Genomic DNA, 11025 nt, shown 5'->3' with positions numbered 1-11025 from the left:
CACTAGCTGCTTTCACCTTTGAGTTTGGCAGTGTCTTTCTTTTCCACTCATATACATCATATGCATGTATGAAATCATAATAATCCCATTATTAACTATAAATATATGCTAATAAACCATTTAAATTGTTTAAATATCAATACCAAAACATGATCTCCACATACCAGGATGATAATATCTTATTTCCATTTTCATAATGCTTTGAAATTTATAAGGCATTACAGTTAGCTTTAACTATCAAATTGGCATAGCCTAGAGTCATCTCAGGCACACTTCAATTGTGGAATGGACTATATCAAGTTGACCTGAGAAGGTGTCAGTGAGGGATTGTCTTGATTGTTAATTAATACAAAAGGGCTAAGCCCATTGTGGGTGGCACCATTCCTAGGCCATATAAGAAAGATCCTAGGTCCTGTGCCATATAAGGAAACTAACTAAGCATTAGCCTCTGAGTGAGCCAGAGCCAGCCAGCAAGCATCCACTTTAAGTCCTTGCTTAAATTCCTGTCCTGACAGATTGTGACCTGGAAGTGTAAGCCAAACCCTTTTTGCTTCAGTGTTGCTTTTGGCCCCTGTTATATCACAGCAACAGAATGAAACTAAAACACAAGGCTTTGTTTTACAGTCCACAGAATTAACTTTAGTAATTGTGCAGAATAGAGTTACTGTCCTAGACAGAACCACCAAGAAAGCACACACCCCCAATTATAAATAAGGACTCCAGATTTGCTCAGAAGTGTCTTATGGGAGGGTTAATATTCAGCTTTTAACATCTTCCATTGCATATTGAGACTCAATCAAACTTTTCCACAACAGACTTTGATGAATCCAAACATCTGGAAGTTTTCTGAAAACACAGTTTCATTCATCTCTAAATGGATGGAGTCACGTGCTAAGATACAAATAAATGTAGTGTGCTGTGTGGGGAAGCTTCTGGAACCCTGTTTGGCTATGGCTTCTACAACAAACTTCTCACCTAGAATTCTTAGATTTCTAGTTTGCTGGCTAGCTTTACAGAAGCTCCTAGATTACCAGCCCCTACACTAAGATATTCAAGGTTAAGGGTGGCTTTGAGGGGACAGATATGGGAAGCTGTGTGGAGCCAATGGAGTTGTTCTTGAGACCTCGAGGGAGGTGGTGAAGGTGTGACTCTTCCAGTAGACCAGCAGCACTTCACAAAGCTGCAGGACATGTGCAGCAAGGGCATATATGCATGCTCATTTCTCCTTATAACCATGTACACAAGACACCAATGGCTATCAAGCACCAGAACGCAAACAGTAATGGTGATCTTACTGAGACCCCACTATGACAGTATATTAGGCATGAGAGACATTCTTCAAGCACCAACCCTGAAAGCCATCAGGGATGTTTACATCATTCAGGACACAATAGAGGCAAACCTGCACAAACTCAAGAGCTAGCAGTTGAGTAATGAACACATCTCCTACTTCCTCTACCAGATCCTTCAGGGTCTCTAATACACATTTACCTAAGGTTTGCCACAGGAACCTGAAGCCCTCCAATCTGATTATCAACATCACCTACAACCTTGAGATTTAGCCTGACCCTGAGTATGCTCTCATTGGCTTTCTGATGGTGTGTAGCCACATGTTAGTACCCAGACTCAGAGATCATACTTAACGCCAAGGGCTCTACTAAGTCCATCAGCATCTGGTCTGAAGACAGCATTCTGACTGAGATGCTCTCCAAGTGATCCATCTTCCTGGCAAGCCTTAACTGGACTAGTTTAATCACATTCTATGTATCCTGGATTCTCTATCCCAGGATGACATAAATTTGTATCATCAACATGGAGAATCCAAACTACCTACAGTCTGTGCCCTCTAACACCAAGGTATCCTAGGCCAAGATTTTCCCTCAATCTGACTTCAAAGCTCTTAACTTGCTGAACAAGATGTTAATATTCAAACCCAGCAAGTGGTTCCCAGTGCAGGAAGCACTGGCTCAGCCCTGCCTGGACTAGTACTGTGACCTGACATATGAGCCAATGTCCAAGAAACTCTTCACTCTTCTTGTTTTCTATTTTTGGTTTAGTTTGGCTTGTCTTTTGGGGACAGGGTCTCACTATGTAGCAGTGGTTAGCCTGGAGCTTCACTATGTTGACCAGGTTGGTCTTGAACTCAGAGATATACCTACCTCAGCCTCCTAAGTACTAGGATTAAAAGCATACACTACCATGCCCTACTAGCAGTTCACTTTTGACATGGGCTTTGATAATCTCTCAAGATGAAGCTGAAGATGCTGATTGTCCAAGAGACGGCCTATTTCTAGCCAGTGACACCAAAGGCTCCCCTAAGGACTGCTTCTTGGGACCTGGCCTTGTTCCTATTTGCTCCTTCTCTGCAGATTGTTAGAAAATGAATGCTACTTAATTCAGACCCTGGCAGCGCAGGCTGGATGTAGGGTGAGTCTGGCCATCTTCTCTCTTCACCTTACCTTATTATTCAAGGTAAGGCCAGTACATACTCTACAAGAAGTGCAGTGAGGAGTGAGCCAGTCCTCAGATGGATGCATTAGATTGAAATAAAATCTTCTTCCCACTCACGGGTGATGTACTTGATATCACTGTACTAGACATTAAATGGGGAATAACTAATCCAAGTCCCCAAACTAAAAAGAATTTCAGGTTTCTATTTAGCAGAGAAGGCAGAATACAAAAAGGGGACAGTGTGAGATACAGATTTCTTAGCTAATGTCTAGGACCTCAAGGACAATGGATATACAGTGAGACTGACTACAAGGGGCTTAGCCACTGCCATTTACGTTTGAAAATGGCTCTGATTCGGGTGGGGGTGGGACTCCTCAACAGGAAAATCATGGCTATTTTCACCCCAGTGGTACAAGCAAGGGCTTGCTAGCTGATCTGGCAGCCTGCCACATATCCTAAACCACAGATAAATAGAACAGTCAACTCCTTTTTTTGCAACTCTGGCGATCAAACCTGAGTCCTTGGGCAACCTCTTGAATACTGGCAAGCACTCTACCACTGAGCTATATTACCAGCCTGGAAAGCCAACTTCTGCCTGGGATTAAGCCTTACTCATTACCTATGACCTTCTCCAAAACACCGCCTCTACTGGGGAAATGCAAATGTCTACAGTGTGTATGCGCACAGGATCTGCTGGATCTCCCAACGGACTGACACTTTACATGATTCTTTTCCCTTCAGACTGTGATACCTTTAAAGCCAAGGATCTATTGTGTGTAGCCATACTAGCTGGATGCCAAGCTTCCCCCTTCCACGCCACCACCATTTTGTCTCACAGATGTCTCCCTATAGCCGTGTTCTAAGACGATACCAGTGACTGCTTTGAGCAGTTTGCTGAAAGCAGTGATTTGTAGGCATTTCTTTCTAAAAAGAAACATCAAACACAAAGGCCAGTCATCCTTGTGAAGAGCTGCTCATTTTCTGCCACTCAGCAGCCTAGAAGGTCTAAGACAGTAGTTCTCAACCTGGAGGTTGAACGACCCTTTCACAGGGGTCACATAGCAGATATCCTGAATATCAGATATTTTACATTATGACTCGTAGTAGTAGCATATTTACAGTTAGGAAGTAGTAACACAATAATTTTATGGTTGGGAGTCACCACAACGTGAAAAAAGTGTTTTTAAGGCTGAGAACCACTGATCTAAGAGAAGCCTTTAAAGGGAGACATGGGGGACGGGAACAAGAGTGGGAACCTGGCAAAGTCACATTTGGCTGTAGACCTACCGCTCATGCCACTGTATGTTGTTCTCAGACCTAGTGGCTGAGCATGTAGAGACCTCAGCCAGAACAGGAAATACAGCTGGCTGGCATCTGGGTTCAGATACATCCAGTTTGTGGAAGAGTTCATGGAGGTGTGTAGATGATGTGGAGCAGAGACAGGCTTTTACTGCCAAGACAAACATCATGGGCAAAACAGACCAAAGAGCAAAGACCAAGGCTGTCTTCTCCATCACGACGCTGCCCAGCGCAGCCCTGCAGGTCTAGCTGTCTTAGGAAACAACTCCTCATCATCTACAATGGTGCCACAGGAACCTAAAAGACAATTTCTCCAGGAAATTCCTGGAAGTTTATTTCAGGAAGATCTGCCAAAGGAGGCACTATCCCCTAGGAAAAGAATAATTTCACAATTCTGATAACTTACCTTACAGCCAAGTCTACAGATACTTCCTTGCTGGCTGTGTTCTACAAATTGTAACATCGCTACAGGCAAAACAGAGACAGCTGAGAGTTTTTTTTTCTGTTCTCACTTGTAGCTCAAACTATAAATAAACTCAATTCCTTCTACCAATTCCTGTTTCATGGCTTTGGTTTTGGCTTTGGTTGTTTTGTTTTGTTTTTGTTTTTGTTTTTGGTAAAACAAACAAGAAATTTCACATACTGCTAACACCCCTGTGCTAGCATGAAGGTGGCAGGCAAAGCCAGACTGAAGGGGATTTAGTAACTGGCTTCAGAAAGCTCTCCCTAATTGATTCTCATGACCTTTTCCCCTGGAAATGCACTAAATGATTCAATTGCTGTGTGACGTTCAACAAAGCTAGTCACCTGTCGGCAGCAGGGAAACGGAGGAACTTGTGGCTTTGGTTCTGAAATGCTATTCATGGAACACATATAAACACAGAATTCTAAAACTCGCTCTTCTCTTTTTAGTGGGCGTGGCTTTTTGTTATTGTTGTGGGTTTTTTTTTCTTTGCTATTTTCCACTTGGTAGTTTGTTTATTTAGTTGGTTGAGTTTGTTTTGTCTTTTGAGACAGGGTCTTATTTTGTAGCCAGGCTGACTTCAAACCCACTTTGAGAGTTATGGCAGAGAGTCTCCACTGGTCATATATTAGCATGTTTGTGATCTATTTTCCTAATTGCTAATTGATTTCAGAGGGCCCTGCCCACTGGAGGCAGTGCCAGCCCTAGGCAGGTGGGCCCTGGCTATATAAAAAAAAAAGAAGTTAGCTAAGCAAGCAAGACAAGGAAAGCAAGCCAATAAGCAATGTTCCTCCATGGTTTCTGCTCCAGTTACTGCTTGAACTCCTGCCTTGACTTCCCCCCATGATGGACTGTGTGATCTGGAAGCATATCACACAAACCGTTTCCTCCCCAAGTTACTTTTGGTCATTGTGTTTATCATAGCCACAAATATCAAAGTAAAGCCCCCAACATCATCCTGCCTCCTCCTTGCAGGTACTAAGATTACAGGTGTGTGGTCCATCAAACGTGGTGCTTTGGAAAGGGCTCTTGCCTTCGGTTATAAACACAAAGCAGTTCTTTGCAGTTGGCCTCACACAAGGGTAGGGAGCTTCTTGATTATTGTTGCTTTTCCAAGTGCACATGGCTCAAGATGAAGTTTAGCCTTGCCAGGGCAAACTAGGCCAGCATCTTACTCGCCACCATAAGGCTCTTTGTTCAACACAATAGAGAGGTGCTGATAGTTTGAGTATGACTTTGATGTGGTCACTTAACCTCCACAGTCTGCCATATCCTCCGACTTATCTAATTCCCTGCTCACCAAGATTCTTCTCTGGGTCTTCACTGAGAGCCGAAATCCAGGTTCATTATTGCTACAAGGCCTATGCCAGACAGGATCACCACTAAGGACCTTGGGCTGCCTCTCTCGAGCTTCTTGCCGATTTTTAGACCCTACTAATCAGTTGATCTCCTATCCTCTGCAGCAGAACATCTGCCTAGGGCCTATCCTCCCAGGATAAATGTTGAAAGCCCAGGGATACAACCCAGCCCAATGGAGTCAGATAGTGAACACGAGGGAAATATGTAGTATATAAAATGGCAAGCAAGGGATGTGGGGTTTGTGGCATTTGTGAGTGCCTCAGATCCTGCCTCAGTGTGGCAGTCGCTATTCAGGAGACCTGATCCTCATCACTGCCAAGCAGGCAACTTTCCCAGTGTTATCTGACCCTACTATTTTCAGTGTTCTGAGTTTTTAACATGTGGGCAGCCAATACAAAATGTTTCAAAACACTATAGGTCACACAGGGTGTGAATGCTGGACTGAGCCTCCTGGGCCCCACTTGGCAGCTTCTACTCCCATCCCCAGGGAGACCTGCTTCTCTCTGCTTGCCCTCCGCCCCACTTGCCAAAGGTGCTCAAGTGTAGCTGTTCTGATGGCTAGACCCAACAAGGAATTCGCTTGCAGTTCTACTGGACTAAAAATAAATCTGTTAATCACCTACTAGACACTGCTCGGCTTCAGTAGCTGTGTTTATCTGTGAAGCTAGCCTCGTTCAGAGACCAGATCCATCCGGGTCTCTCATAAAGTGGACATCCCCAAGTAGTTATGAGCAGGAGCTTCATCTGAAGCCCTGGCGTTGACCTTACCTACAAAAGCTGAGAAACAAATCATTTTCAAATTGAAGGAGCATGAGGTTCGTCCCCTTCATATTTCTTCGGGAGCAGTGAGCAAGAGACAGGGATAAATGGGGAGTAAGTTTCACAATGTATTCAAGAACATCCTCTTCTGAATGAAGAACAGTAAGACCCAGAGTGGCTGTAGCATGCTCTGAGTAGTCCAAGCCTCCACAGAATCAGGGGGAATGTTTGGAGGAGCCTAGGTGGTAGTTTTATTGACATGTCAGGCAGCAAAGAAAAGCAATGTCCATAACCAGGGCTAGAAAGGAACCCAGTGACAGTGCTTGCTTACCAAGTATAAGGAACTAGATTCCATCCTGAATGCCACAGGGAGAAAACAGGATACTTCCACAACCAACTCCAGAAAACACCCAAAAGACAAATTACAGAGCAAGCACACAGAGCACACACATTCAGAGACATACTCACGCCCACAGACCACGCAGTGCTCACATGTACATGTTCATGTGTGCCTCTGCCCACAACTGTAAACTCCAACTAGCTTTAGCTCCGGGTAAACCCATCCCTTCCCCTCCCCCATTTTCAACACATGCATTGATATTTCAGGCACAGAACTTATTCCTGTTCAACATTAATAGCACCAGAGGAACTTTTAACCTAGAATTACACCTCTTTCCAAAGACATTTAACACTGGACCCCAGCAAAGGCCCCAGGCTCCATGAGCATGTGAAAAACCTCAGGGCCTGCCTAGGGGGATTAGCAGAAATAATCTTTCCAGGATAGTGGCTTTTGTGGGCCCCAGGACTGGTCTCCAAGCCCAGAACAAGCTCCTCGGGTCTGTTGAATCCAGGGCTCAGGGCTCAGGGAGGAAGCAGGTAAATTCTTAGCCTGCCTTCCTTTTGCTCTTGGAGGCCAAGCAGGATGAAGCCTTCAGTGCGGCTCCCAAAGCCTCAGGCAATTCCTGAATGTAAATTCACTGTGCCGGCTGCCTGGATTAAAAAGCACAGGGCCCCTACAAGAGCAATTTGAGAAATGGCTTTCAGAAGCCCCCTCCCTCCTCAACAACAAACCCTGCCTCCCCCCCACACACACATACACACTCCCCGCCCAAGCACCTGGCCTCCACCATTACTCATTCCTGCCCACCCTGGGAAAGCTCCCTGTTGAAATGTAAATACATCGTCCAATTAACACCTATTAACACATCTGCACGGATTCCTTTTTCCATCTTTGGTGACAAAATAGCCTAGAGAACAGAAAGTCCAGTACTGAAAGAGACGGTAAATAGGTTTAGGTAAAGGAAGAAGCCTGAAAGCGGCGACAATGATTCTCTTACAGATAACAGAGGGCTTGATCCTCTCTCAAACCCGGGTGAGTCCTCAGAAAGGGCACCTGGGCCTGCAGAGGTTAATTGACTTTCCCAAAGCTAATCAGTGCATTATTTCACTTTACAAACAAACACTTCTGGGCCCCCTGATCCACTTGGGCAGTAAGCTCTTTGTCCAGGATACAGAGGTGGTTAACAGCATCACTTTCAAGGCACCGAATGTACTGCAGGTGACCCTCAGCAAGCAGTAACCAGAGGAGGCAAAGACCTCCACATGAGAATGTGGAAGTGGGAGAGTCTTGCTGCAACAGCTGAGGCTTGAAGAGAGAGACTCTCCAGATGCTCGCCTCACTCCTGCTGATAAGCCTCCCACAGCGGTTTTCCCACCCAGTGGCTACAGAGAACGTGCTCTAAGACACCCGCACCGTGCTCCCAAGCCCTAAGTCAGGCCAGCCAGGCTTCCAAGCACTCATGATTGAAGTTCAGCCTCTGTGGTATTGAAAGCGAACCATTTGTTCCTTATTGGCATGACCTAATTAAAAAGAAAGGTGAGGGAAAATAGCGTGCCAGACTTTTTTGTAGACATTATCTCATTTTGTCCTCCAGTAGCCCAAAGCAGTAAGTCCCAGTAACGCAGCAGTTTGACAGATTGAGGAAGCTTTGGAGAGCCCCATCTTGGCAGAGACTGGGATTCTAACCCAGGCCTGTGCAGGGTGACTGACCACCCTCTATTGTCTCTGGCTTGTTGTGAGACGGCCTTCTGTAACCCTCGCCCTTTCGACTACTCATTCCATCCACTCAGTCACCCATTAAGCACCAGTACATTGAAGACACTATTCTTGAATAGGCTGCAGTAGAGATTCTAAGTTAGACAAGCCAAAGACATTATCTTCCAGGACTTTCCAGAACATAAACATGCCAAGGTTGAAAGCTAAGAGGTCACATTGCCCAACCTCTCCATCTTACCTATAAGGAAGCAGAGTTCTGGCAAGGGCAAGGGAGAGGATGAGGGGCTGGGGAGGGGCTGAGCCAGGCTCTCAAGCTTTTTTAGCTCAGAAGCATCTAATTTAAAATGCATATGTCATCTCCTGACTCGATGGCTCTCAGAATTCTGACACTCAGGCAGGATAGTTGCCACAAGTCCAGGCCAGCCTTGATCTATATAGTGAGTTCCAGGCCAGCTTGGGATGCATAGTGAAATCCTGCCTTGGGGGCAGGAGAAAAAAAAGAAAGGAAGGAAGAAAGGGGCAGAAGGTGGAAAAGAAAAGAGAAGAAAAGAAAAGAAAAAAGAAACAAAATGGAGAAGAAACAAAGGAAGGGAGAGAGGAGGCAGGAATGGAGGGCAAATTCCAAAGCATAGACAATGAAGCTGTTGTTAAAGAAGACAATTCTGGGCTGATATTATCTGAAGATCTTCTTCAGGGGAGCAATACTGACTCCAGCATTGCAGGACAAGGAGGAGGAGATGGACAGGCCAGAGGACAGCACAGGGTGGGGAATACTCTGAACAAAGATTCAAAGCAAAGGCAGAGAAAGGGCTTGCCCAGTGCTGCCACATTCCGGCCAGAGAGTTAAAGTGAGGGGCTTTTCTCATGGAGCTCAGGTAGGACAGGGGCATGGGAAAATAATAACCAGTAAATCCAAGCTGAGGCAGTGACAGGTTTTGTGATAACGACAAACAGTGGCTGTGGTCAGAGATGTTAGGCATCTAACAAAGGAGAGAGGTGACCCTCTGAGGTGTCATTTTAGCCATAACTCAAATGGTGCAGAGATGCAGAGATCATAACTAGGGATTTTTCTGCTGTTTTATCTGCTTTGCTCTAAGCCCAGGCAAAGGACAAGTTGAGCAACATTTTGCCCTGTTTTCTGATTTGGTCAAGATACAGTGGGGTCCAGAAAAGAGGAAAACGATTTCTCGATCACTAGATAAGATTACTTAGGGTGGGATCTTGCCTGACAGAATAGGTACTATCTAAGGGCACACTTGGTCCTAGAATTCAGGCCTCTCACAGAATCTAAATTCAAAGAATAACCTACAACTCCTCAGCTTCCTGGCCCTGTAGGACCCAAAGACCTTGCATCCAAGGCTAGCCCATATAGCTCTGCCTGAAATGAACAGACAACTCCCCTCTCTTAAAATGTTTTATTTATTTTTATTTTATGTGCATTGGTGTTTTGTATACTTTACTTCTGTGGGACAGAATCAGATCCCCTAGAACTGTTGTTACAGAGAGTTCTGAACTGCCATGTGGATGCTGGGAATTGAACTGGAGTCTTCTGCAGGAGCAGTCAGTGACCTTAACAGCTGAGCCATCTCTCCAGCCCCCATCTATCTCTTTTTTAAACTCAGACTCCTGTTCTACAGTCAGGACTTGAGCCTCTTCCTCGAGGATGTGATTTTCTAGTGGTTATGTGTGCTACATTCGTGTTGTCTCTATGTTCACCCCATAGTCTCCTTCTCTGAAAGAAATAATCATAACAGCTCATTAATATGAAGATGGGAGTAGCTAATGGGAATACATGCCTATAATCCTAGTAAGAGGTTGAGACAAAAAGATGGAGAACTCAAGGCCAGACTGAGCTACGTGTCCCTGGTCCTTAAAGAAGCAAACAAAAGACCAAACTGAATACTGAGGTTTGTGGAGCATTGGTGTATTGACTAGGTGGAACTTTAGGTCTTAGTGAGCAGATATGGAAAGTCATTTTGGTTTATTGGTTTAAGGGGAGGGCAAGATGAGGAGGGAGGGTGGAACAAGGTGTTGCTGCTATGTTGCTGAAGCTGGCCTTGAACTCTCTGCTCCTAGGAACTAGCATTGTAGGTGTATATCACCGTGCCTGTTTGGGTCTACATGGTTTGGTTTAGTTTAGTTTGGGTTTGAGATATGTCTTGCTGTGTATCAGACACTGGCCTTAAATTCATCATCCTCTTTCCTCGCTGCCCTAGGTACTGGGATTACAAGCAACGCCATGCCCTGCTGCCTAGCCCCCACCCTCACCCTCCACTTTCTTAAAATAGGTACTTCCCAGCTGGAGAAATGGAACAATGGTTAAGAGGACTGACAGCTCTTCCAGAGGACCCAGGTTTTATTCCAAGTACCTACATGATGGATTACAATTATTGGTAATTCCAGTTCGAGAGGGTCCAAAGACTTTACGGCCTCCACGGGTACCAGGCAAGCACACACACAGTGGCTAACAACCATCTGTAACTCCAGTTCCAGAGGATCTGGTCCTCTCTTTTGGTAAACATGTAGTATACAGACATGCATGCAGGCAAAACACCCATACACAGAAAAAAAATAAAAATAATAATTTAAGAAATAAATTAGGTACTTTGGAAAGGGGATATATCTCGTGGCCAAATAC

At 45.0% G+C, this 11025-nt stretch overlaps 1 pseudogene; it reads left to right on the top strand.

Moving 5' to 3' along the window:
- The first annotated feature begins 1282 nt into the window (after nt 1-1282).
- LOC114624498 lies at nt 1283-1986 on the top strand (annotated as a pseudogene).
- The last annotated feature ends 9039 nt before the right edge of the window (nt 1987-11025 follow it).

The sequence above is a fragment of the Grammomys surdaster genome, unplaced genomic scaffold, assembly GCF_004785775.1.
Source record: "Grammomys surdaster isolate TR1022 unplaced genomic scaffold, NIH_TR_1.0 207, whole genome shotgun sequence".
Classification (NCBI taxonomy): Eukaryota; Metazoa; Chordata; class Mammalia; order Rodentia; family Muridae; genus Grammomys; species Grammomys surdaster.
This window is presented reverse-complemented; position numbering and strand designations above follow the sequence as displayed.